At 35.9% G+C, this 25,881-nt stretch overlaps 2 long non-coding RNA genes and 1 pseudogene across 8 annotated transcripts; 1 reads left to right on the forward strand and 2 right to left on the reverse strand.

The window, feature by feature from the left end:
- Positions 1 to 1,915: 1,915 nt before the first annotated feature.
- On the forward strand, positions 1,916 to 21,046 carry LOC132296374 (uncharacterized; annotated as a pseudogene).
- On the reverse strand, positions 6,923 to 13,562 carry LOC132295258 (uncharacterized). Of its 4 annotated transcripts, none has more exons than XR_009478403.1 (4): positions 12,012 to 13,551; positions 10,917 to 11,033; positions 8,215 to 8,326; positions 6,923 to 7,958 (listed from the first exon to the last, which is right to left on the reverse strand). It is a non-coding gene; the product is annotated as an uncharacterized LOC132295258 (long non-coding RNA). The 4 variants fall into 4 exon arrangements; XR_009478401.1 differs by having other exon boundaries at positions 6,923 to 8,028; XR_009478400.1 differs by lacking the exon at positions 6,923 to 7,958 and having other exon boundaries at positions 8,061 to 8,326; positions 12,012 to 12,453; positions 12,610 to 13,562.
- A 227-nt stretch (positions 21,047 to 21,273) lies between the features above and the next one.
- Positions 21,274 to 25,848, reverse strand: LOC132295259 (uncharacterized). Of its 4 annotated transcripts, none has more exons than XR_009478406.1 (4): positions 25,533 to 25,848; positions 24,513 to 24,629; positions 22,205 to 22,262; positions 21,274 to 21,953 (listed from the first exon to the last, which is right to left on the reverse strand). It is a non-coding gene; the product is annotated as an uncharacterized LOC132295259 (long non-coding RNA). The 4 variants fall into 4 exon arrangements; XR_009478405.1 differs by lacking the exon at positions 22,205 to 22,262 and adding an exon at positions 22,097 to 22,149 and having other exon boundaries at positions 25,533 to 25,842; XR_009478407.1 differs by lacking the exon at positions 22,205 to 22,262 and having other exon boundaries at positions 21,274 to 21,679; positions 25,533 to 25,822.
- Positions 25,849 to 25,881: the final 33 nt, after the last annotated feature.

A 25,881-nucleotide genomic window follows, 5' to 3' on the forward strand; every position in this document is an offset into this window, starting at 1 on the left:
AGAAAGGGCAACTCGTTTTTTTTAAAAAAAAAATTTCTATTTCTTTCACTACTGCGAAGTCCCCCACTCTCTTCCCTCACGCCATTCTCCACCATAATTTTCAGGAACTCACTTTCCCTCTCTTTCAAAAAGAACGGACCCCAGAGAATCCTAGAGAGCGAAACAGAAATCAACAACTCTAGTTTTTTTTCGCCAGAAACAAAAAGAAAGGAAAAGGAAAACTGCAATCACCACTCAGCAAAAGAAGGCATTCTTGAAGATTTCACATACCAGGTACACACACTCTGAATCCATATACCTAACCTTCATTTGGTTGCCGAGGAAAAAAAAATGAAGATTCTGAAGTGTTTCGTAAAGAAAAATTATAATACTGCCAAATAGGTTGATTCAGGTCAACTAAGCTGAATTGTCAAATTAATTACGCTATAAGTTGAGTGTTCTTGTTTTGTCTCAATGTAATAATTGAGACTGTAAAGCTGTATTTTATTTTCTTTTCCATATTTTCTCAGCAACCAAACAGTGGGAACCTTGTAAATATAACTTGATTTAACTAAGCATATGAGTGTTCTCTTCGAAATCGTACTTGGATATATAGTAGATACTAAACCTAAATGTTCCACCATCCTTCTTTCCTAGTTGGATTAAGTATAGGTTGTGCCTTTTGCAAGAGATTGCAGGGTCAGTTTCATTATATGGCTTTCTCTGTAATGTGATGCTAGTGATCACTATAGTTAGAAGTTGGAAAACTAATTTGTATATCATGTACCCATCGGTGGACTGTGATCCATAAGAAAGAAGCAATGTTGCCATTGTGGTTGAGAGTTCTGCATCTTCTCAGGTTTCGGGTATCGATCCCTTTCATTTTTCAAATCTCTATTCCTAAAATTTTTACCCCTCAAATTGGAAGTATATATCAGCTTATGTTTTGTGTATATATATAGCAGTTACGCTAGTGCTGGGGTTAGGGTTAGTCATATTGTCAAAACTCAGAATTTTGATCTCATGGAGTCTTTTTCCCTACTCTCTTGCTTCTATGACGGCAGTGACTAAACAGGGTTTAGGTTTATAACTTCAACAAAGATTTGATATTAAGAACTGAATCCCCTAATTCAACCCCTCTCCCAATTTCATCTGAATTCTTCTCTCTGATGTCACTGGTTCCTTTGTTTTGTTCTGTATGTATTGCAATAGCGACCATAAAAAATAAATACGTATTGTTGTGTATCTACTCTTTTTAAATGTTTATTAGAAATTAACTATAAAAAAAGACAGCTTATCCTTTCCAGAGGGGAGATTAGTGTAATTTAGTCTTTAAGATAGTATGCTTTTAATAACCCTGCGGAGTAGCTCAGCTAGTCAGGCCTTGGGTTTGTTCCCCAATGGTCACCAGTACGAGTCTCCGCAGGCCACTGGAGGCTTACCCAGTCGTTAACTTCAGAGCCTCATGGGATAAGTTGAGGTGCGTATAAGTTGGCCCAGACACCCACGATTATCAAAAAAATAGTATGCTTCCAGCACCAACTGCTCTCTCGTCAATTCACTTACCTGATCCTAGAGTGTGTTTTACGGCGACGACGCTTCAATTTGATGAACTTCATCTTTAAAACATAAAGTTCTCAAATAAAGACTAAAAATCAAAATTACAACTCAACATGCTGGTTTTGATTGAAATTTGCCAACACTAGCAAATGATTATGAGAACATACAAAATTATTATACGTTTGAACAACTCCTATCACGTCTTTTAGGAGTTGAACAACTTTCAAACGTTTTATTTTTTAATTGAAATTTAACCTGATTCCTCTTATATTTGGATAATTATTTTTACAATGAGGTTGTCTTGTGCTAAAAATACTCCACAAATACCTTATTCAATACTTATTTTTCATTTGTGCTGTCATTTATAATATTCAATATATTTATTTTCTAATTCATATTCTTTATATTGATAGGAATAGCATGAGACAAACAGCAGATCAACTCAATTTTTCAATGTGAAGCCTAACCTAGGTTTAAAAAATTTAATAGTTTGTTAGACTTTGACGACAACCAATATTCAATATAGTTTGTTAGAATAGGAGGATAATTAGAATAATTATCATTCAATTCTTACACGTTTTATATTTGTAATCAAACGTTAGAATGAGAATCATCATTTCACTCCCATTCCATTCTCACATTACTGCATACCAAATGCAACATTAAGAGAATGAAATAAATGATAATTGAAAAAGACAAGAAAAAAAAAAAAAAAAAAAAAAAAAAAAAAAAAAACCCCACTTCATCAACATAGTCAAATTCCATTCAGAAATAAACCAGTATATTCACACTATTATCTAAGAATGAAGAAATCAATCTAAGCATATACGACCATTCACTGAGATGAATGAAGAAATCAGTCTAAGCATATACAACCATTCACTGAGATTTTAAGACAAAAAAACAGATAAAGTACAAGAAGCCCTCATTCTTTTTATTATGTTTGTATAAATTTCTATATTTTCAATATTTGGAGCAAATTGTCTTCTGATAGTCAATTTTGACCAAATTTTTTAATAAAAATTCTAAAATGCCCTTAGATGCAACTATGAAAGGAATTTTTTTAGCACATCCTTCATGTGGACCCTATTAAGATGGTGCTACCGCGTGGACCCTATTAAGATGCTACCTCGTAAGGTTGGCTATGCACAAATTTTTGCCACGCACATCAGCAATTAAGCAGTAGTTGGCTGTAATATTTGACCATTGAATTTGTATATGACTGGCTTTTAGCGCCATTCCGATGGCCTTATCCGATCAATTAGTTTTTGCTCATCCTCTTTGCTTCTGTCCAGATTCCCAAAAAAAAGAAAGAAAAAAAATGAAGCTTCCTCTACTTGCAACCATTATCACCATCTACCTCTTCTTCCAGTACCACCTTAGATTTATAGTCAGCAGTAACTCTGTTTCCCCATATCGCCCCTTGGATGATTTCGCCCTTAACTGCGGCTCTACTGGCAACTCATTTGCTTTTGATGGCCGGGAATGGATTGGAGATATCACCAATTCTAAATTTACTTCATCACAAGTACTCAAAGGCAAATCAACGAGCTCAAAAACCATCCACCAATCACTTTTCGTTGAACTCGTTCCCTACATGACTGCTAGGATCTCTCGTTCTCAATTCACTTACACATTTCAATTAAGACCGGGTCAGAAATTCATTCGCCTGCACTTTCTTCCAGCTTCATACCATGGCTTCGATAGATCAAAAGCCCTTTTCACTGTTAAAGCTGGTCCTTACACCCTTCTTGACAACTTCAGCGCTTCCCTTGCTGCTGATGCTCTGGGTGTAAAATATTTTGCTAAAGAATTTTGCGTCAACATTGAACAAAATCAAGTTTTTAGCATAACATTCTCTCCGTCTACAAGTAGTGCAACTGATGATGATGTTTATGCTTTTATCAATGGAATTGAGGTCGTCTCCATGCCCACTGGTCTTTATTACTCTCCCGATGATGATTTGGGTGCTCGTGTCGTTGGCAACAAGTTTCGATACTATATTGATAACAGCACTGCACTAGAGATGGTTTACCGCTTAAATGTTGGAGGGAGATCCATTTTGTCAGTCGAAGAAGATTTGGATATGTACCGTGTTTGGTCCGAGGACAAGAATTACATGATACAATCAGGTGTATTATCAGTTACCAGTACCACAAAGGCTGTGATCAAGTATGCTAACATACCCACCTACACTGCACCAATGAAAGTATACAGAACATCTTGGTCAATGGGTCAAAACAAAGTAGCAGATCAGATGCATAATTTAACATGGAAATTACCTGTGGATTTGGGATTCAGGTACCTGGTTAGGCTCCATTTCTGTGAGCTTGAATCCACGACCACTGAGAGCGGCAGCCCAAGGGAGTTTTCTATCTTCATAAACAATCAGATTGCTGAGACTAATGCAGATGTAGTGAAGTGGAGTGGTGGGTACGGGGTTGCACTATACAGGGACTATGTGGTGAAAATAGAAGGAAACAAATTCGAGGGCAAGCATAATCTCATTGTAGCTTTGCAGCCCCAGCATGACTCAGATGCTGATCCAATCCTAAACGGTATAGAAACATTTAAGTTGGCCAACCCGGACAACATTCTTGCCGGTCCCAACCCCGCGCCAACAGCACATTCTTGCCGGTCCCAACCCCTGCATGGAAAATTGGTTTTAGCTTTCGGAAGCCACAATGTAATTACAACAGGTGTGATACTAATACTCACTCTCTTGAATATCATAGTTTACCAGTTAAATACTTGGGGATCAAACTCTGGAGAAAAGAACTTATCATCATCAACACTGTCAAAGGAGGGAGTGTGCAGACGTTTCTCGTTTGCAGAGATCCAGTTAGCGACCAATAACTTTGGTGATGAATTCATCATAGGGAAAGGCGGATTTGGTAATGTGTACAAAGGCCTTATCAATAATGGAGCCAAGACTGTTGCCATAAAGCGGTTGAAATCGGAGTCCAAACAAGGGTTTGTTGAGTTCTGGATGGAAATTGAGACCCTTTCGACAATCCGGCACGATCATCTCGTCTCTTTGATAGGCTACTATGAAGACTCCCAGGAGATGCTCCTAGTCTATGAATATATGGACAATGGGAGTCTTGCTGATCATCTCTACCAAGCTAGAAGAAAGGGTGATGTCAATTCTCCTCTCTCTTGGGAACAACGGCTCATCATCTGCATTGGTGCCGCACGTGGATTGGCCTACCTTCATACCAGTAGGGACGCCCATCATGGAGTCATACACCGCGACGTGAAAAGCTCAAACATACTGTTGGATAAAAATTGGGAAGCTAAGATTTCTGACTTTGGGTTGTCTAAAATGGACAATGCAGGCCAGTCACAAACCCACATTAGCACTGCCGTTAAAGGTACATTTGGGTACTTTGATCCAGAGTATTTCTTCACTTGTAGGCTGACAAAGAAATCCGACGTTTACGCCTTTGGTGTGGTATTGTTTGAAGTGCTTTGTGGGAGGCCGGCGGTTGATGTAAGACTTGAAGAGGAGCAACATAGTCTAGCACAATGGGCCAAACATTGCATCAGAGAGGGAACACTTGATCGAATAGTTGATCCCAGCGTGAGGGAGCAAATATCGCCTTCTTGCTTGAAGGTGTTTGCCGAAATTGCCACCAAATGCTTGCACAATAATCCAAATGAACGGCTTACAATGGCTGGAGTGGTGGCTGGCCTGGAGTATTCATTCTCAGTGGCAAGTGGTGGGGATGAGGTATATCCAACTGGGCAGATCTTGCCCACCCACAATTTGAGAATCTTCACATTTGCAGAATTGAAAGCCGCAACTAGAAATTTCGGAGCTGATACAGTGTTGGGAGAAGGATGTTTCGGGAAAGTTTACAAGGGTCGGCTTGATGAGAGGGCGACATCTAAGAACGGAAGTGGAATGGTCATTGCTGTCAAGATGTTGAGTTCAGATAGCATGCAAGGATTTGAAGAGTGGAAGGTAGTTCAACTGTACTCAGTCTGTCATTTTACTTATTTGATCTTGGGTGCTTTTAATTTGCCTTTCATAGCTCAATACGGAATACTTGTCATGTATTCAATCTCAGAATCATAGACTAGAATTTAATTATTTCTTCTTTTCATGTATGCCTAAATTTTCTAGATTTAGCTCTTCTCTATTGTCCACGTTCTTATAATATTATTGTAGTATGAGAAGTGAAACTATTCCTCATATTTCTAGATTTCCTAAGTGGAATTTATAGAAGTTCTTCTAAATGCTGTCATGTATTTGTTTTTTCGTCTATTTCTGCAGTCTGAAGTGAATTTCCTAGGAAGGCTTTCTCATCCTAACCTTATTAAGTTGCTGGGATACTGTCGGGAGGGTGAAGAGCTGCTCCTTGTCTATGAATTCATGCAAAAGGGTAACTTGGACAACCACCTTTTTAGAAGTAAGTCTGTGTGTGTGCGTGTGTGAATTAATGCAAATGTGCTAACATACTAGTCAGTTGAATTCATTTAATTGGTTCACTCTACACCAAATGCTTTGACTAGTGCAGGGGGATCAGATGTTCAGTCACTTCCATGGGGCATACGGCTTAAGATTTTAGTGGGAGCAGCTCGGGGCCTGGAATTCTTACACACGGCAGGAAAACAAGTAATTTATAGGGACTTCAAGACAGCGAATATATTGCTTGATGCGGTAAGTTATGTGCAATCAACAGATTAGTATCACATGATATATAATAAAGGATTATGAACCCCTAAACTGATTCTAACATTTTCTTCATTTGTTGTTTTTTGCAGTCCTATAATGCCAAGTTAGCAGACTTTGGTCTGGCAAAATTAGGCCCCTCTGAGAGTAATTCCCATGTGACAACACGAATTATGGGCACATATGGCTATGCTGCTCCTGAGTATATTGCGACAGGTAACCCCCCTGAACCTTTTTGAGCTTCATCTTTTCTAAGGCTAAAGTTGATCAGAATCGAAGTTCTGCCCTTTGCATGATCTAAAGCCACTTGAGCTTGGCCATAACTAAATAAATGGTGTCATATTACTGACATCATGCTTATTTAACAGGACATCTGTATGTAAAGAGCGACGTGTATGGTTTTGGCGTTGTATTGGTTGAAATGCTAACAGGCTTGCGGGCAATTGACCCAAAACGTCCAACTGGGCAACATAGTCTGGTTGACTGGATTAAACCACGATTATGTAACAGAAGGAAGTTGAAGGGCGTAATGGACTCCCGGTTTGAAGGGAAATATCCTTCCAGAGCTGCTACACAAATGGCTCAACTTGCTCTAAGATGTCTTCATCATGACCCCAAAGAAAGGCCATCAATGAAAGAAGTTGTGGAGAATCTAGAACTGATTGAAGCAATTAATGAAAAACCAAAGATCTAGCCTAGCAACCTTTGTACCATCGTTCCCAAGAGTAAGATAAAAATCAAGCCTAGCAACACTGATCACCACTAGAGTGATGACTTTGATACTACACTTCCTATGAAGAGCTCTTTGCATAGATGTTTTTGTTGGTTGTTTCTTACATTTAACTCCCCTATTTCCTCTATTATTCAATGCCTCCATGTATGTAATGAATTTTGTTCTTGTAGTGGTGATTTGTGGTAAGCATTTGAAACTTTTAGCACTAAAACTTTAGTTATTTCTGTAGTTTGTTGAGGCATTGTTGTTTATGCTTGGGGGAATTTATTTGTAGTGACAATTAGGAGCCCTAATGGTCGTGGTGATGATGAAGGTCCTTATATTGCTTAAATCAAGAGTTGGACTTGACTTCAAGGTAGGATTATTCCTGAGACTCTTCCATCTGAGCAACCTTGACAGATAGTCATTGTTCTTTGTTTTAATTTTCTTTCCATGATTCTTTTTTTGTGTTAACTTATATTGACCAAATTAATCCAAAATATAGCAAGTGGTTGAAAATAGGCACACCAATGAGCTCTCTCAAAAGACCTCTCATATTTTGAGATTGTCAAAAATTGCTAGAATGAAAATAAAGCACTCCAATGGGCTCTCAAAACATGGAATGATAATTGTGTCAAAAAATAGCATTTTGAATGAAATGCATCATTGGAGCATAATTGCAAAAATGTAGAATTTTGACACTGTAGCACCTCTCAAAATATCGATTTGGCATGGAAATATAGCATTTTACATTGGAGATGCTCTAACTGAAAAACTTGAATGGGCTCAAGAAAAATATGGAAGAGCAGAGGAGATGAGGAAAGAACTGAGGAAAACAATTTCTGACCTATGCTCCGAGTTAGCCAAGAGCTAGTTGAAGACCTCTCCTACTGTCACAAAAATCTCTTTGCCGAAGCTGAAGCAAAACTGCAGTACACGGTTGACTCACCCTCTATTTATCCCCCATTGATACAAAACCCATGCTTGATGTAGGTGCATCTTCATCTTTTCCGGCCACGGTCGCCGTCCCTGAAGTTTATCCAGCAGCTCAGGTAAACCCAATTTCCAATTCAAATTTTGGTTCTCAGAAAGATACAGGCTGTAAATTGATGAAGTTGAAATCTAGAGGACTTCACAATGAGAGCTTTAAAGAGCAGCACAAACCAATACACTAAAATGAAAAACATTGCTACAGGATTCATAATTCTTTACTTTACTTGCTGAAAATTCATAATAAATAATGAGAATGTTCAACGATGAAACACTAAACATTTTTTATACAGACCAGAAGAGAATCACATTATATTTGACAAATGCTAGAAAGTAAGTTGAGGTTGAAAACTTCGGTCGATACATCGAGACAATCATACAACTGCAACTTTCCTCTAAGCTCTCAGCTGGAAAATACAAAACAAAACAAGCACGATAAACAGTTACCGACGCAAATAACATAGTCAATTAAGTCCAGATTTACTAAAACCATAACTGCAAACAGTTTGGTAACAGCATGTATGTCCGCGTGAGTTATTTTCAGTTTCATTGCAAAAATAAATATGTTTATGAGTGATCTTACACTGTTAGGTTATCTGATATATTTGCTCTGGTAAGAACAATATGAATCATAATCTGTATTGAGACGGTGAGAAGTATAAGACAATCCTAAAATCTGAACATAACGCACCTATAACATAAATGTGAGTACATGATGATGCTTAAGGGAGAGATCCATACTAACAGCACTGTAGATGAAGGATTAAGTTAAAGATGGAAAATTGAGAAAGTGAAATATTTGATAGTTCAACCCAAAAAACAAAAGAACAAATGTCAAAAGCTTGCCCTGATGTTCAAAGTAGTATACCTGGTTTTTTTTGTATATAAAAATAATTATTATAATAATAATTAAATAAATAAAATTATAAAAAATAATTCTTATAACTGCCTTGAATACTAAACAATTAAACATATTAAAGAGTACTGTTGAAAATAAGAGATTTAGAAGCTTCTATGCAAACAGACTTGTAAAGATGTTTTAATAGAATCAAATATAAAATTCTTTGCAGATATTCGTATAAGACATCTAAAGCCTCAGTGGGAGTTTAATTCTATGGTTTATCTTCTTTCAACTCCATTTTTGCTGGCCTTAATTCAGAGGGAGACAGAAAACAATTAATATCACATATTTACAGGAAAACAAATCACAAAAAGACGAACAAAGTTTTATTGAAGTGGATAAAATGCATTGATGCAATGGCTTAAATTAATGAACACAGCAGAGAGTTGGTATTTTTCAAAGATTAGGTAGTTTAGTCACTGTCTTGAAAATAAATTTTTATAACTTGGGAAATTGTTAGTCTTTAAATGAGGTTGTTTGGAAATTGTATGCTGATGACTTTTCGACTACTTGTAAGCTCTAAGGCAAAAAATATGATTTAACAATAAGAAAAACTAACAAATGTAACATAAATGGATAAAATAACATGAAAAAATTAAGAAAAAGTAATTACATTAAAGCATTAAAAAAAAGAAATATCACCTAAACCAGATGTGTAACCAGATGGAAGATGTTATTTTAGATAGCCCAATTTTATTTAGCTGGTTGTACATTTGCAATAAGATAGTGATGCTTTATGTTAATTTTTAGTTGTCAAATCTTTCTTTAATTACTTTACAGAATTTCTACTCCTATTCCCACTAAATTAAATTTCAAAGAGTTATTGCAAACCAACTGATATAAAAGCACTCAACAAAACAATACTAAAATAAAAGCAAGGGAATTAATTATGGAAAGAAAAAAAAAAAAAGGCAAGGGAATGAGGGGAGACGGAATTTGTGCAGCATGCATACAGCATAACAAAATCAAATGAAAAGACATTAATATTTAAATAAAATTCATGTCTTTTCTCTTTTGCCTTATGATAAGAATATGCAATAAAGAAGACAAACTAATAACCAAATAGAAGATCTTTTAGCATTCTTTTGAAATTGGAGACACAAGGTTTTTCGTCTTCTTTAAGCTAATGTACATGCATAGTGAAGTGTTCAACTAGAGACAAGGGGTATTCCACATCTTGTAACGTTGAGGATATTTTTCACATCACACACTATTTACTATGCATGTACTTTCACGCTCTAAAGGATTGCAATTAGAGTACATTAGAATTTTAGGTTTTGGGTTGAAAGAATGGGAAAATAAGCATTGTAGCCAATCAAGCATAAAAATTCTCATTATATTCTATCCTTTATAAATGCGAGTTCATTGTCAACAATGTTGACCCTATGTTGAGCATAATCATCCATTAAAGTCAGTCCTAGATTGAGCTTAATCATCCATTTAGAAATATTTCTCCTACCATTTAAGAATTTGGGTCAACTATATGTCGCACAATTTGAATGTAGACATTATTTTCCTCCACCTATCTCTTATTTACAAGATGTGCCATATACAATTTATTAGGTATGATCATCTAAAGGATCAAGTAGAGCAAAAAGGCTAAGGTGTGAAAAAAGGGGAAGGAAGAAGTTGAGAGAAAATGGAAGGCAAGCAAAGCGAGGCAGGCAACAAAAACTAAGAGGGCAACAATGTAAAACCAAGCAGCAGAAACTATGATTGCAACTGGGCTATTTAAAGGACAAAGACAAACTGGGCTATAGAAAATAACAACCAGCAGGAAACAATATTCCAACAGAAACAAAAATGCAAGACAACACTATTCTTCCACCAGCAGGCATATTTTCTAAATGCAAACAAACATAAAGCATCAATTTCAAAACATCAGAATTTCAGCCAAGATCATAATCATGGATATTCCATACAACCTTGAGCCAAATATTAGAAGGGGCAAGTTTAAACTCTATCCAGCCTAAGTAGTCTAAATCTAACAGCATTGAAAATTGCAGCTTCCAAATAAGACATGCATAAACACGTAAAAATTATATTTATATCATTCATAAACATATAAATTCACATATATAATATTAAACAATTACCTCTGAAAACAAGTACGACTAAGTTCTTCTAACAAACTTGGCAGGCCATGCAACTATTCCTCCCTTAGCTTCTTAAAGCTAAATGTAGTGTATAACATACTTGCGGTCTTGCCAAAGCTAGCCAAAAAAAAATGAACATATTCGAAGTATAGTTAGTCCACAAAAAGAGAGGAAAACATGCTTGTAATTCTGTTTTTTGTTATAGTCCTATATTTTCACTTCCATAATTATACCATATGTGTTTTGCTAAAATAAAAATAAATAAAAAAATAAAATAAAACATGAAAAACAAAAAGGCAAAAAAAGAATAAGAGATGTATATGAACAAACAAGCAAAAAAAAAGAAAAAAAAAAAGAAAAAGAACTAATAGAAGAACTTAATTCAAAAACGTGAGGAACAAAAACCAAAAGCAAATTTGGAACCCATTTTCATCCAATACTCAGAGAATCTGTTCACCTTTAAAATTTGCCAAAAAAATTTAGTGCTGCAAAAGGGTATAAGGACTCCATTCAAACAAACAATGGCCCATTAACTAAGGAATACCACTATATAGCAATGCTTTATATTATACCAGCAGTGTACGATAATACAGATAAAAAATAATAATAAAAAAAAAATAAAATAAAAAATTGTCTCCAGCAATTTACCACAAGCATGTCCTAAAATCTGCACTCAGAATTCAACTAGAGCTAAACTATATAGAGTATTTATGCAGTCTAAAGTCTATTTGACTATGGCCTTTCCTACAATAGGTAACATAGTTGCAAGTAAAACCTTCTAGTTGTGATATTTTGAGTGATGTTATATATTAAAGTCTTAAAGAGGAAAAATAAAATAAAAAGGGATAGAAGAATTTTATTACTAGGTCAAGCCCAAAAAGGGAGACAACCTAAACTTCCACTCTATATCAAAAATAGGACCTAAATCATGCTTTCAGGGTTTTGCTAATATGCTTTGTGCTAGTTTATGTCACAGTAAAAAAAATTCAAAGATTAGGTTAATGATTGCAAATTTGAATTTCTGTGAACTGTAATACTGCCTTGTCCGTGAGAAAGAGCGAAAACCATGAGAAATAGAAAAGATGAGGCTCTTACCGGTGGTGACGACGATCGTAGGTCGGCGGGGTGAGAGAAATGACCGTGAATTGCAGACATAGTAGACGTTTGGCTGGAATTAGGGCTAGAGTGTTCTCTTTTCTTTTCTTTTTGTGGTACTGGTGCGAAATTTTAAAGGATAAACTGCAATGACTTTTCCGAAATTTAAACTAATTGTAACTAAATCTGAAATTTGTCATTTTATTATAATGTGACTCCTGAGATTTTCTTCATTTTGCGATGACCTCCATCCATACAAAAAATAATATTTTTTATTAAAAAATTTATCATTAACAATGTAGAAAGACGTTGTTACTCTTGTAAGGTAAACAATTGACCATAAAATTCATGTTGAGTGGACCAAACTACCCTTAAACCACACCACAGACCATTCTCTCTCTCTCCAGCGCACCTTCACCGCTTCACTGCCGCCGTCACTTCTCTGCTAAATCGATACGTAAAATCCAAATCAAATAATGAATTTTGCACACTTTTAATAACTGAACGACAATATGAACCACACAATGACGAGAGAATCCAAGCTCTCTAAAACCCTAAAATATGGATACTCAACCAACTGATCTCAACGACTATTCACCTTCATCGACCATCGTTAACTTCGACTCTCCAGTCCCTCTTCTCCGAGGACCTCTCGCCGCCGGTTTACCGGACGACCCATCTACCGGAATTTTCGTCCTGGCATTCAAGAACGCCCAATCTTGGTTCTCCGCATACAAAGCTTGCGAATCCCATATCACCACACAATGCGAGGTCGGTGCCGGAATCGGCTGCGCCATCAGCGCATCGAGCAAGTGTAAGCCCGTGGTGGAAAACTGTATTGGGTAGATCGAAAATGGACTTTACGGATAGAGCCAAATGCGAAGAGCGTTTTTACCTAAAAAAAAAAAAATGCGAAGAGCGTGAAATGGCGATCTGTGTCCAGGCTTCCAAAGAGAAATTTGCGAAGGATAAGTTTTTGCCGGCATTTAGAGATGCTCGAATTGTGTTTTGTGATAGGAAGGTGGATTGGAAGGAGACTTCAAAGTTGATTTATTCGGCATCGTTGTCGTCGTCTATGTTGCATACGAGTTTAGGGTTTGATTCGATTGGGTTGGACCAATTAGGGTCTTGGATTGAATCCAAGTGTGTTTGAAGTGACAAATTGCAGAGGGAGTGACTTGTTAGGCACCAATTATAGAAAATCACAAGCTGGTTTTGCGTCTCAAAATTTGGTGAATTGGAATTTCCAATCACTGCTATTTTTTGGCGATGGAATCGAGTATGAGAACAACATCGTCCAGTGAATTTCAGGAGAGCGTTTATGAGTCAAGTTCCATTTCCCTGAGCGTCATGGACAATGGATCGATGATGGTGGTGGTGTTGGGTTAAGATGGATCGGTGATGGTGGTATTAGTTCAGAATTGATCAACGATGGTGGTGTTCTTGGTTGGTGGTGAGAGGTGGAGGTGTGGTCGGAGGATGGTGATTGTCTCCGATGTGAACTCGCGATGCTCCATCTGCTTCAATGGTTGTGCTTGGTGGCAACCGTGATAGTGCAGAGTAACAGAGAAGATTAAGGGAATATTGAAAAAAAATAAATAAAAAGAAAAGAAAGAAGAATATTCTTTTGGGTAAAAGGGTCATTTGTTATTTTTAAGATAAAAATCATTTCAAGTGTATAATAGGAAGCTAGGGTAAATAAGTAAATTTTACATAAAATCTGATAGAGGGATGTCTTTGCAAAAAAATAACAAACCTCAAATTTAGTTACAATTAAATCAAATCTCAAAGGAGTATATTATAGTTTGCCCAATTTTAAAATAGCCTGAGAAATTAAGCGGTAAAATTTGTCATGACAAATGGTCCTAGTTTTGAAAAAAAAAAAAAATCCTTCATTTAATCTTGGAGAGAGTTATTAAACTCATAAAACCTCGAATCCATTTTGATTAGTAATTAAAATATAAATAATATTCTTTAATTAGCTATTAAATTGTTTTTCTTCCAAAGTAAGGGACAACTCAAATATCAATTTTTTTTTTTTTTTTAATTACCTTTATTTTTACCTTCGCAACAATATAGCTATTTTGACACTTGATAAGAGAGATACAACTAGATTACAAATACGGATTCAAGTTACCAACTTTGGCGAAAGTTTCCTTTTGGAGAAGGAATTTTCCTTTTCTTCTTCTTTCCATTCTCATCAACTTATGGCTTTTTTGGACAATTTTCTAAGTATAATTATATTTTACAATTAAAGCCATGAAATAAGTAAAAATAATAAAACAATGTAAAATCATAAATAAACTACTATTAAGAGAATAAAACATGCAAGAAAAGGAGTTTAAATGTATAACATTCAGCGCCTAACAGAATTCTACCTAACTGATTGGCCTTAAAATCATTTTTCGCTGTGAAAGAGTAATAATATTTGGGCCAAAGCGTTAGGCAAAATTTTTTGACCGAATACATTTGATTGGTTAATAGTGCTAGAGATAAAGAAGTGGAGGGCACTTTTATTTATTTATTTATTTTTACATTTTGGCATGCATTCATCAACATAGTCAAATTCTATTTAGAAATAAATCAATATATTCACACTATTATCTAAGAATGAATAAATCAATCTAAGCATGTATGACCATTCAATGAGATAAAAGAAGAAATCAGTCTAAGCATATACAACCATTCACTGAGATTTTAAGACAAAAAAAGATAAAGTACAAGAAGCCCTCATACTATTTATTATAGCCGGTATAAATTCCTATATTTTCAAGGACAATACTTGCCTACTCACCGGTGAATAAAAAATTCATGCTTACCCCTGATATAGCGCAAAATTAGTGGAACGCATGTCCCTATAATATAAAATAATAAAAATTAAAAGATTTGAGAGATTATCCAGATTAAACCCAATATGATCCAAATCTAACTCTCTGTCCCCCTTTCTCTCAGGCTACTTTGGTTTCTCTTTTTGTCCAGGGAGTGAATCAGAAGGGGATCTAGTAAAAAATAAAAATAAAAAAGCTAAAATTCTTAAATAAAATAATATTATAAGATACAAACAAAGTTTTGGATGATAAATACAAAGAAAAACTATAAATGTAATAATACATAGGTATTTGTTTTCCGCCAAAAGAAAAAGAAGACAAGAAATAAGTAATAACAATCTATCCTGCAATCAACAAGTCATCTATCAAACTATGTCAATCAGATTTTATATAATTTGGTGTACTTTAGATAAAAACAATTGATACGTATACATAAGGATTACACATTAAACCATGAAACATAAATTAAAGTTAAAACTTCTGGTATTAATAGATTAGGGTTTTAGCGAAGTAGTTTGAGAGAGGGAGAGTTAAATTAAGAGTTGATTTGCATCCTTTTGGGTTGACTTGGCAAGCATTCAATTTTTTATATATATATTTTTTTATTTTCTATTTTAGGGACACTTGTCACATTATTTTTGCTCCACATTAGGAATAACCCGCGCGTTTCTACACCGTGTGTATCTCTCTCTCTCTCTCTCTGTGTTCTCTTCCATCACTCTCTTCTCTGCTTAGATTGGGTGGGATTAAAAAAAAAAAAATAGGAGAAGGTAGAAAATTGAGAGAAGAAAAGAGACCAGGTCGATATAATCTATTTATATTCTTTCATACTACCAATTTAATTCAAATAAGCCTTTTTCTTGCTTCGATTATGAACCCAATTATTAAACAGAGATTCTATCCCCTGCGTAAATTAATTAATTCAGGCTATCGCTGTCACAGGGTAAAAGTGGCCGAGCCACAACTCCATTGGTCAATATGTTTGCACTTACTGATTAATGAAGAGGAAAACAACAAAAACGAACAATTCTAATGCTCTCTTCTTCATTCATCTGTATTTAAAAAATTTACTAATAAAAGCATATCTTAGCTTAAAAGGTTTTTAGCACATCCTTCATGTGGACCCTACTTAGATGCTAACGTGTATGGTTGGGTATGCACAAATTTTTGCCACCCGCATGAGCAATTAAGCTGATGTAATTGGCTGCAATATTTGACTATTGTATTTGTATAATATGGTAATAGCAATTTTAACAATATATTTATGGATCAACCACTCCAGAAGAGAAAAAGAAAGAAAAGAAAATGTATGGATCAACCACTCCAGAAGAGAAAAAGAAAGAAAAGAAAATGAAATGGGACGACTAATTTTGGCTGTTGCAATTGCAAGCTTTTTTTATGTGAAGCCACCTAATTGTCAGCCCCACACTAATGCAAATCCTAACAAAACTGTTTGCCGATGGCCTTATCTCTTTCCCATCGATTAGTTTTCGCTCATCCTCTTGTTTCTGTCCGGATTCCCAAAAAAAAAATTAAAAAATTAAAAAAATGAAGCTTCCTCTGCTTGGAATCATTATCAATATCTACAAGCTCTTTTTTGTTTGGCAGATTTTAGTTTTTGCTCATCCTCTTTGCTTCTGTCCAGATTCCCAAAAAAAAAAAGAAAAAAAATGAAGCTTCCTCTACTTGCAACCATTACCACCATCTACCTCTTCTTCCAGTACCATCTTAGATTTATAGTCAGCAGTAACTCTATTTCCCCTTATCGCCCCTTGGATGATTTCGCCCTGAACTGCGGCTCTACTGGAAACTCATTTGCTTTTGATGGCCGGGAATGGATTGGAGAGTTCACCAATTCTAAATTTACTTCATCACAAGTACTCAAAGGCAAATCAACGAGCTCAAAAACCATCCACCAATCACTTTTCGTTGACCTTGTTCCCTACATGACTGCTAGGATCTCTCGTTCTCAATTCACTTACACATTTCAATTAAGACCGGGTCAGAAATTCATTCGCCTGCACTTTCTTCCAGCTTCATACCATGGCTTCGATAGATCAAAAGCCCTTTTCACTGTTAAAGCTGGTCCTTACACCCTTCTTGACAACTTCAGCGCTTCCCTTGCTGCTGATGCTCTGGGTGTAAAATATTTTGCTAAAGAATTTTGCGTCAACATTGAACAAAATCAAGTTTTTAGCATAACATTCTCTCCGTCTACAAGTAGTGCAACTGATGATGATGTTTATGCTTTTATCAATGGAATTGAGGTCGTCTCCATGCCCACTGGTCTTTATTACTCTCCCGGTGATGATTTGGGTGCTCGTGTCGTTGGCAACAAGTTTCGATACTACATTGATAACAGCACTGCACTAGAGATGGTTTACCGCTTAAATGTTGGAGGGAGATCCATTTTGTCAGTCGAAGAAGATTTGGACATGTACCGTGTGTGGTCCGAGGACAAGAATTACTTGTTACAATCAGGTGTATTATCAGTTACCAGTACCACAAAGGCTGTGATCAAGTATGCTAACATACCCACCTACACTGCACCAATGAAAGTATACAGAACATCTTGGTCAATGGGTCAAAACAAAGTAGCAGATCAGATGCATAATTTAACATGGAAATTACCTGTGGATTTGGGATTCAGGTACCTGGTTAGGCTCCATTTCTGTGAGCTTGAATCCAAGACCACTGAGAGCGGCAGCCCAAGGGAGTTTTCTATCTTCATAAACAATCAGATTGCTGAGACTAATGCAGATGTAGTGAAGTGGAGTGGTGGGTACGGGGTTGCACTATACAGGGACTATGTGGTGAAAATAGAAGGAAACAAATTCGAGGGCAAGCATAATCTCATTGTAGCTTTGCAGCCCCAGCATGACTCAGATGCTGATCCAATCCTAAACGGTATAGAAATATTTAAGTTGGCCAACCCGGACAACATTCTTGCCGGTCCCAACCCCGCGCCAACAGCACATTCTTGCCGGTCCCAACCCCTGCATGGAAAATTGGTTTTAGCTTTTGGAAGCCACAATGTAATTACAACAGGTGTGATACTAATACTCACCCTCTTGAATATCATAGTTTACCAGTTAAATACTTGGGGATCAAACTCTGGAGAAAAGAACTTATCATCATCAACACTGTCAAAGGAGGGAGTGTGCAGACGTTTCTCATTTGCAGAGATCCAGTTAGCGACCAATAACTTTGGTGATGAATTCATCATAGGGAAAGGCGGATTTGGTAATGTGTACAAAGGGCTTATCGATAATGGAACCAAGACTGTTGCCATAAAGCGGTTGAAATCGGAGTCCAAACAAGGGTTTGTTGAGTTCTGGATGGAGATTGAGACCCTTTCGACAATCCGGCACGATCATCTCGTCTCTTTGATAGGCTACTATGAAGACTCCCAGGAGATGCTCCTAGTCTATGAATATATGGACAATGGGAGTCTTGCTGATCATCTCTACCAAACTAGAAGAAAGGGTGATGTCAATCCTCCTCTCTCTTGGGAACAACGGCTCATCATCTGCATTGGTGCCGCACGTGGATTGGCCTACCTTCATACCAGTAGGGACACCCATCATGGAGTCATACACCGCGACGTGAAAAGCTCAAACATACTGTTGGATAAAAATTGGGAAGCTAAGATTTCTGACTTTGGGTTGTCTAAAATGGACAATGCAGGCCAGTCACAAACCCACATTAGCACTGCCGTTAAAGGTACATTTGGGTACTTTGATCCAGAGTATTTCTTCACTTGTAGGCTGACAAAGAAATCCGACGTGTACGCCTTTGGTGTGGTATTGTTTGAAGTGCTTTGTGGGAGGCCGGCGGTTGATGTAAGACTTGAAGAGGAGCAACATAGTCTAGCACAATGGGCCAAACATTGCATCAGAGAGGGAACACTTGATCGAATAGTTGATCCCAGCATGAGGGAGCAAATATCACCTCCTTGCTTGAAGGTGTTTGCCGAAATTGCCACCAAATGCTTGCACAATAATCCAAATGAACGGCTTACAATGGCTGAAGTGGTGGCTGGCCTGGAGTATTCATTCTCAGTGGCAAGTGGTGGGGATGAGGTATATCCAACTGGGCAGATCTTGCCCACCCACAATTTGAGAATCTTCACATTTGCAGAATTGAAAGCCGCAACTAGAAATTTCGGAGCTGATAGAGTGTTGGGAGAAGGATCTTTCGGGAAAGTTTACAAGGGTCGGCTTGATGAGAGGGCGACATCTAAGAACGGAAGTGGAATGGTCATTGGTGTCAAGAAGTTGAGTTCAGATAGCATGCAAGGATTTGAAGCGTGGAAGGTAGTTCAACTGTACTCAGTCTGTCATTTTACTTATTTGATCTTGGGTGCTTTTAATTTGCCTTTCATAGCTCAATACGGAATACTTGTCATGTATTCAATCTCAGAATCATAGACTAGAATTTAATTATTTCTTCTTTTCATGTATGCCTAAATTTTCTAGATTTAGCTCTTCTCTATTGTCCACGTTCTTATAATATTATTGTAGTATGAGAAGTGAAACTATTCCTCATATTTCTAGATTTCCTAAGTGGAATTTATAGAAGTTCTTCTAAATGCTGTCATGTATTTGTTTTTTCGTTTATTTCTGCAGTCTGAAGTGAATTTCCTAGGAAGGCTTTCTCATCCTAACCTTATTAAGTTGCTGGGATACTGTCGGGAGGGTGAAGAGCTGCTCCTTGTCTATGAATTCATGCAAAAGGGTAGCTTGGACAACCACCTTTTTAGAAGTAAGTCTGTGTGTGTGTGTGTGTGAATTAATGCAAATGTGCTAACATACTAGTCAGTTGAATTCATTTAATTGGTTCACTCTACACCAAATGCTTTGACTAGTGCAGGGGGATCAGATGTTCAGTCACTTCCATGGGGCATACGGCTTAAGATTTTAGTGGGAGCAGCTCGGGGCCTGGAATTCTTACACACGGCAGGAAAACAAGTAATTTATAGGGACTTCAAGACAGCGAATATATTGCTTGATGCGGTAAGTTATGTGCAATCAACAGATTAATATCACGTGATATATAAAGGATTATGAACCCCTAAACGGATTCTAACATATTTTTTTCATTTGTGGTCCTTTTCTGCAGTCCTATAATGCCAAGATATCAGACTTTGGTCTGGCAAAATTAGGCCCCTCTGAGCGTAATTCCCATGTGACAACACGAATTATGGGCACATATGGCTATGCTGCTCCTGAGTATATTACGACAGGTAACCCCCCTGAACCTTTTTGAGCTTCATCTTTTCTAAGGCTAAATGTTGATCAGAATCGAAGTTCTGGCCTTTGCATGATCTAAAGCCACTTGAGCTTGGCCATAACTAAATAAATGGTGTCGTGTTATTGACATCATGCTTATTTAACAGGACATCTGTATGTAAAGAGCGACGTGTATGGTTTTGGCATTGTATTGGTTGAAATGCTAACAGGCTTGCGGGTATTTGACCCAAAACGTCCAACCGGGCAACATAATCTGGTTGACTGGATCAAACCACGATTATATAACAGAAGGAAGTTGAAAGGCGTAATGGACTCCCGGTTTGAAGGGAAATATCCTTCCAGAGCTGCTACACAAATGGCTCAACTTGCTCTAAGATGTCTTCATCATGACCCCAAAGAAAGGCCATCAATGAAAGAAGTTGTGGAGAATCTAGAACTGATTGAAGCAATTAATGAAAAACCAAAGATCTAGCCTAGCAACCTTTGTACCATCGTTCCCAAGAGTAAGATAAAAATCAAGCCTAGCAACACTGATCACCACTAGAGTGATGACTTTGATACTACACTTCCTATGAAGAGCTCTTTGCATAGATGTTTTTGTTGGTTGTTTCTTACATTTAACTACCCTATTTCCTCTATTATTCAATGCCTCCATGTATGTAATGAATTTTGGTCTTGTAGTGGTGATTTGTGTTAAGCATTTGAAACTTTTAGCACTAAAACTTTAGTTATTTCTGTAGTTTGTTGAGACATCGTTGTTTATGCTTGGGGGAATTTATTTGTAGTGACAATTAGGAGTCCTAATGATTGTGGTGATGATGAAGGTCCTTATATTGCTTAAATCAAGAGTTGGACTTGACTTCAAGGTAGGATTATTCCTGAGACTCTTCCATCTGAGCAACCTTGACAGATAGTCATTTTTCTTTGTTTTAATTTTCTTTCCATGATTCTTTTTTTGTGTTAACTTATATTGACCAAATTGATCCAAAATATAGCAAGTGGATGAAAATAGGCACACCAATGAGCTCTCTAAAAGACCTCTCATATTTTGAGATTGTCAAAAGTTGCTAGAATGAAAATAAGGCACTCCAATGGACTCTCAAAACTTGGAATGATAATTGTGTCAAAAAATAGCATTTTGAATGAAATGCATCATTGGAGCATAATTGCAAAAATGTAGAATTTTGACACTGGAACACCTCTCAAAATATCGATTTGGCATGGAAATTTAGCATTTTACATTGGAGATGCTCTAACTGAAAAACTTGAATGGGCTCAAGAAAAATTGGGAAGAGCAGAGGAGATGAGGAAAGAACTGAGGAAAACAATTTCTGAACTATGCTCCGAGTTAGCCAAGAGCTAGTTGAAGACCTCTCCTACTGTCACAAAAATCTCTTTGCCGAAGCTGAAGCAAAACTGCAGTACACGGTTGACTCACCCTCTATTTATCCCCCATTGATACAAAACCCATGCTTGATGTAGGTGCATCTTCATCTTTTCCGGCCACGGTTGCCGCCCCTGAAGTTTATCCAGCAGCTCAGGTAAACCCAATTTCCAATTCAAATTTTGGTTCTCAGAAAGATACAGGCTGTAAATTGATGAAGTTGAAATCTAGAGGACTTCACAATGAGAGCTTTAAAGAACAGCACAAACCAATACACTAAAATGAAAAACATTGCTACAGGATTCATAATTCTTTACTTTACTTGCTGAAAATTCATAACTTTACTTGCTGAAAATTCATAATAAATAATGAGAATCACATTATATTTGACAAATGCTAGAAAGTAAGTTGAGGTTGAAAACTTTCTGTCGATACATCAAGACAATCATACAACTGCAAGTTTCCTCTAAGCTCTCAGCTGGAAAATACAAAACAAAACAAGCACGATAAACTGTTACCGACGCAAATAACATAGTCAATTAAGTCCAGATTTACTAAAACCATAACTGCAAACAGTTTGGTAACAGCATGTATGTCTGCGTGAGTTATGAGTGATCTTACACTGTTAGGTTATCTGATATATTTGCTCTGGTAAGAACAATATGAATCATAATCTGTATTGAGAAGGTGAGAAGTATAAGACAATCCTAAAATCTGAACATAACGCACCTATAACATAAATGTGAGTACATGATGGTGCTTAAGGGAGAGATCCATACCAACAGCACTGTAGATCAAGGATTAAGTTAAAGATGGAAAATTGAGAAAGTGAAATATTTTATAGTTCAACCCAAAAAACAAAAGAACAAATGTCAAAAGCTTGCCCTGATGTTCAAAGTAGTATACCTGGTTTTTTTTGTATATAAAAATAATTATTATAATAATAATTAAATAAATAAAATTATAAAAAATAATTCTTATAACTGCCTTGAATACTAAACAATTAAATATATTAAAGAGTACTGTTGAAAATAAGAGATTTAGAAGCTTCTATGCAAACAGACTTGTAAAGATGTTTTAATAGAATCAAATATAAAATTATTTGCAGATATTCGTATAAGACATCTAAAGCCTCAGTGGGAGTTTAATTCTAGGGTTTATCTTCTTTCAATTCCATTTTTGCTGGGCTTAATTCAGAGGGAGACAGAAAACAATTAATATCACATATTTACAGGAAAACAAATCACAAAAAGACGAACAGAGTTTTATTGAAGTGGATAAAATGCATTGATGCAATGGCTTAAATTACTGAACAAAGCAGAGAGTTGGTATTTTTCAAAGATTAGGTAGTTTAGTCACTGGCTTGAAAATAAACTTTTATAACTTAGGAAATGGTTAGTCTTTAAATGAGGTTGTTTGGAAATTGTATGCTGATGACTTTTCGACTACTTGTAAGCTCTAAGGCAAAAAATATGATTTAACAATAAGATAACCTAACAAACGTAACATAAATGGATAAAATAACATGAAAAAATTAAGAAAAAGTAATTACATTAAAGCATTAAAAAAAAAAAGAAATATCACCTAAACCAGATGTGTAACCAGATGGAAGATGTTATTTTAGATAGCCCAATTTTATTTAGCTGGTTGTACATTTGCAATAAGATAGTGATGCTTTATGTTAATTTTTAGTTGTCAAATCTTTCTTTAATTACTTTACAGAATTTCTACTCCTATTCCCACTAAATTAAATTTCAAAGAGTTATTGCAAACCAACTGATATAAAAGCACTCAACAAAACAATACTAAAATAAAAGCAAGGGAATGAATTATGGAAAAAAAAAAAAAAGGCAAGGGAATGAGGGGAGACGGAATTTGTGCAGCATGCATACAGCATAACAAAATCAAATGAAAAGACATTAATATTTAAATAAAATTCATGTCTTTTCTCTTTTGCCTTATGATAAGAATATGCAGTAAAGAAGACAAACTAAAAACCAAATAGAAGATCTTTTAGCATTCTTTTGAAATTGGAGACACAAGGTTTTTCGTCTTCTTTAAGCTAATATACATGCATAGTGAAGTGTTCAACTAGAGACAAGGGGTATTCCACATCTTGTAACGTTGAGGATATTTTTCACATCACACACTATTTACTATGCATGTACTTTCACGCTCTAAAGGATTGCAATTAGAATACATTAGAATATTAGGTTTTGGATTGAAAGAATGGGAAATTAAGCATTGTAGCCAATCAAGCATAAAAATTCTCATTATATTCTATCCTTTATAAATGCGAGTTCATTGTCAACAATGTTGACCCTATGTTGAGCATAATCATCCATTAAAGTCAGTCCTAGATTGAGCTTAATCATCCATTTAGAAATATTTCTCCTACCATTTAAGAATTTGGGTCAACTATATGTCGCACAATTTTAATGTAGACATTATTTTCCTCCACCTATCTCTTATTTACAAGATGTGCCATATACAATTTATTAGGTAAGATCATCTAAAGGATCAAGTAGAGCAAAAAGGCTAAGGTGTGAAAAAAGGGGAAGGAAGAAGTTGAGAGAAAATGGAAGGCGAGCAAAGCAAGGCAGGCAACAAAAACTAAGAGGGCAACAATGTAAAACCAAGCAGCAGAAACTATGATTGCAACTGGGCTATTTAAAGGACAAAGACAAACTGGGCTATAGAAAATAACAACCAGCAGGAAACAATATTCCAACAGAAACTAAAATGCAAGACAACACTATTCTTCCACCAGCGGGCATATTTTCTAAATGCAAACAAACATAAAGCATCAATTTCAAAACATCAGAATTTCAGCCAAGATCATAATCATGGATATTCCATACAAGCTTGAGCCAAATATTAGAACGGGCAAGTTTAAACTCCATCCAGTCTAAGTAGTCTAAATCTAACAGCATTGAAAATTGCAGCTTGCAAATAAAACATGCATAAACACATAAAAATTATATTTATATCATTCATAAACGTATAAATTCACATATATATAATATTAAACAATTACCTCTGAAAACAAGTACGACTAAGTTCTTCTAACAAACTTGGCAGGCCATGCAAATATTCCTCCCTTAGCTTCTTAAAGCTAAATGTAGTGTCTAACATACTTGCGGTCTTGCAAAAGCTAGCAAAAACAAAAAAAATTTAACATATTCGAATTATTGTAATTCTGTTTTTTGTTATACAGTCCTATATTTTCACTTCCAGAATTATACCATATGTGTTTAGCTAAAATAAAGAGGAAAAAAAAAAAAGGCAGAAAAATAATAAGAGATGAATATGAACAAACGAGCAAAAAAAAGTACGTAGTAAATGACTAATAGAAGAACTTAATTCAAAAACGTGAGGAACAAAAACCAAATGCAAATTTGGGACCCATTTTCATCCATTACGCAGAGAATCTGTTCACCTTTAAAATTTGCCAAAAAAATTTAATGCTGCAAAAGGGTATAAGGACTCCATTCAAACAAACAATGGCCCATTAACTAAGGAATACCACTATATAGCAATGCTTTATATTATACCAGCACTGTACGATAAAAAAAATAAAAATAAAAATAAAAATAAAAATAAAAATAAAAAAACTACTAGTTGAATCTGCACTCAGAATTCAATTAGAGCTAAACTATATAGAGTGTTTATGCAGTCTAAAGTCTATTTGACTATGGCCTTTCCTACAATAGGTAACAGAGTTGCAAGTAAAAACTACTAGTTGTGATATTTTAAGTGATGTTATATATTAAAGAGGAAAAATAAAATAAAAAGGGAGAGAAGAATTTTATTACTAGATCAAGCCCAAAAGGGGAGACAACCTAAACTTCCACTCTCTATCAAAAATAGGACCTAAATCATGCTTTCAGGGGTTTGCTTATATGCTTTGTGCTAGTTTATCTCACAAAAAAAAATTCAAAGATTAGGTTAATGATTGCAATTTTGAATTTCTGTGAACTGTAATACTGAGATGAAAAACCCCTTGTCCGTGAGAAAGAGGGAAGACCATGAGAAATAGAAAAGATGAGGCTCTTACCGGTGGTGACGACGATCGTAGGTCGGCGGGGTGAGAGAAATGAGCGTGAATTGCAGACATAGTAGACGTTTGGTTGGAATTAGGGCTTGAGTGGTTTTTTTATTTTTTTATTTTTTTATTTTTTTGGGGTACTGGTGCGAAATTTTAAAATAACCTCAAAAAATTCGAAGATTAGGTTAATGATTGCAATTTTGAATTTCTGTGAACTGTAATACTGAGATGAACTAGGATAAAACACAAAAAAAAGAAAAAAAAATCGTCCAGAACTATTGATCAACCAGCAACAAATTCCCCGAAATTACAAAACTTGAAAAAAAAATAATTTACACAGACTTTTCCGCTCTTACTT

This window comes from Cornus florida, unplaced genomic scaffold, assembly GCF_030987335.1.
Source record: "Cornus florida cultivar Cherokee Brave unplaced genomic scaffold, ASM3098733v1 CherokeeBrave_3.0.0_Hap2_Chr02, whole genome shotgun sequence".
NCBI classification, from domain to species: Eukaryota; Viridiplantae; Streptophyta; class Magnoliopsida; order Cornales; family Cornaceae; genus Cornus; species Cornus florida.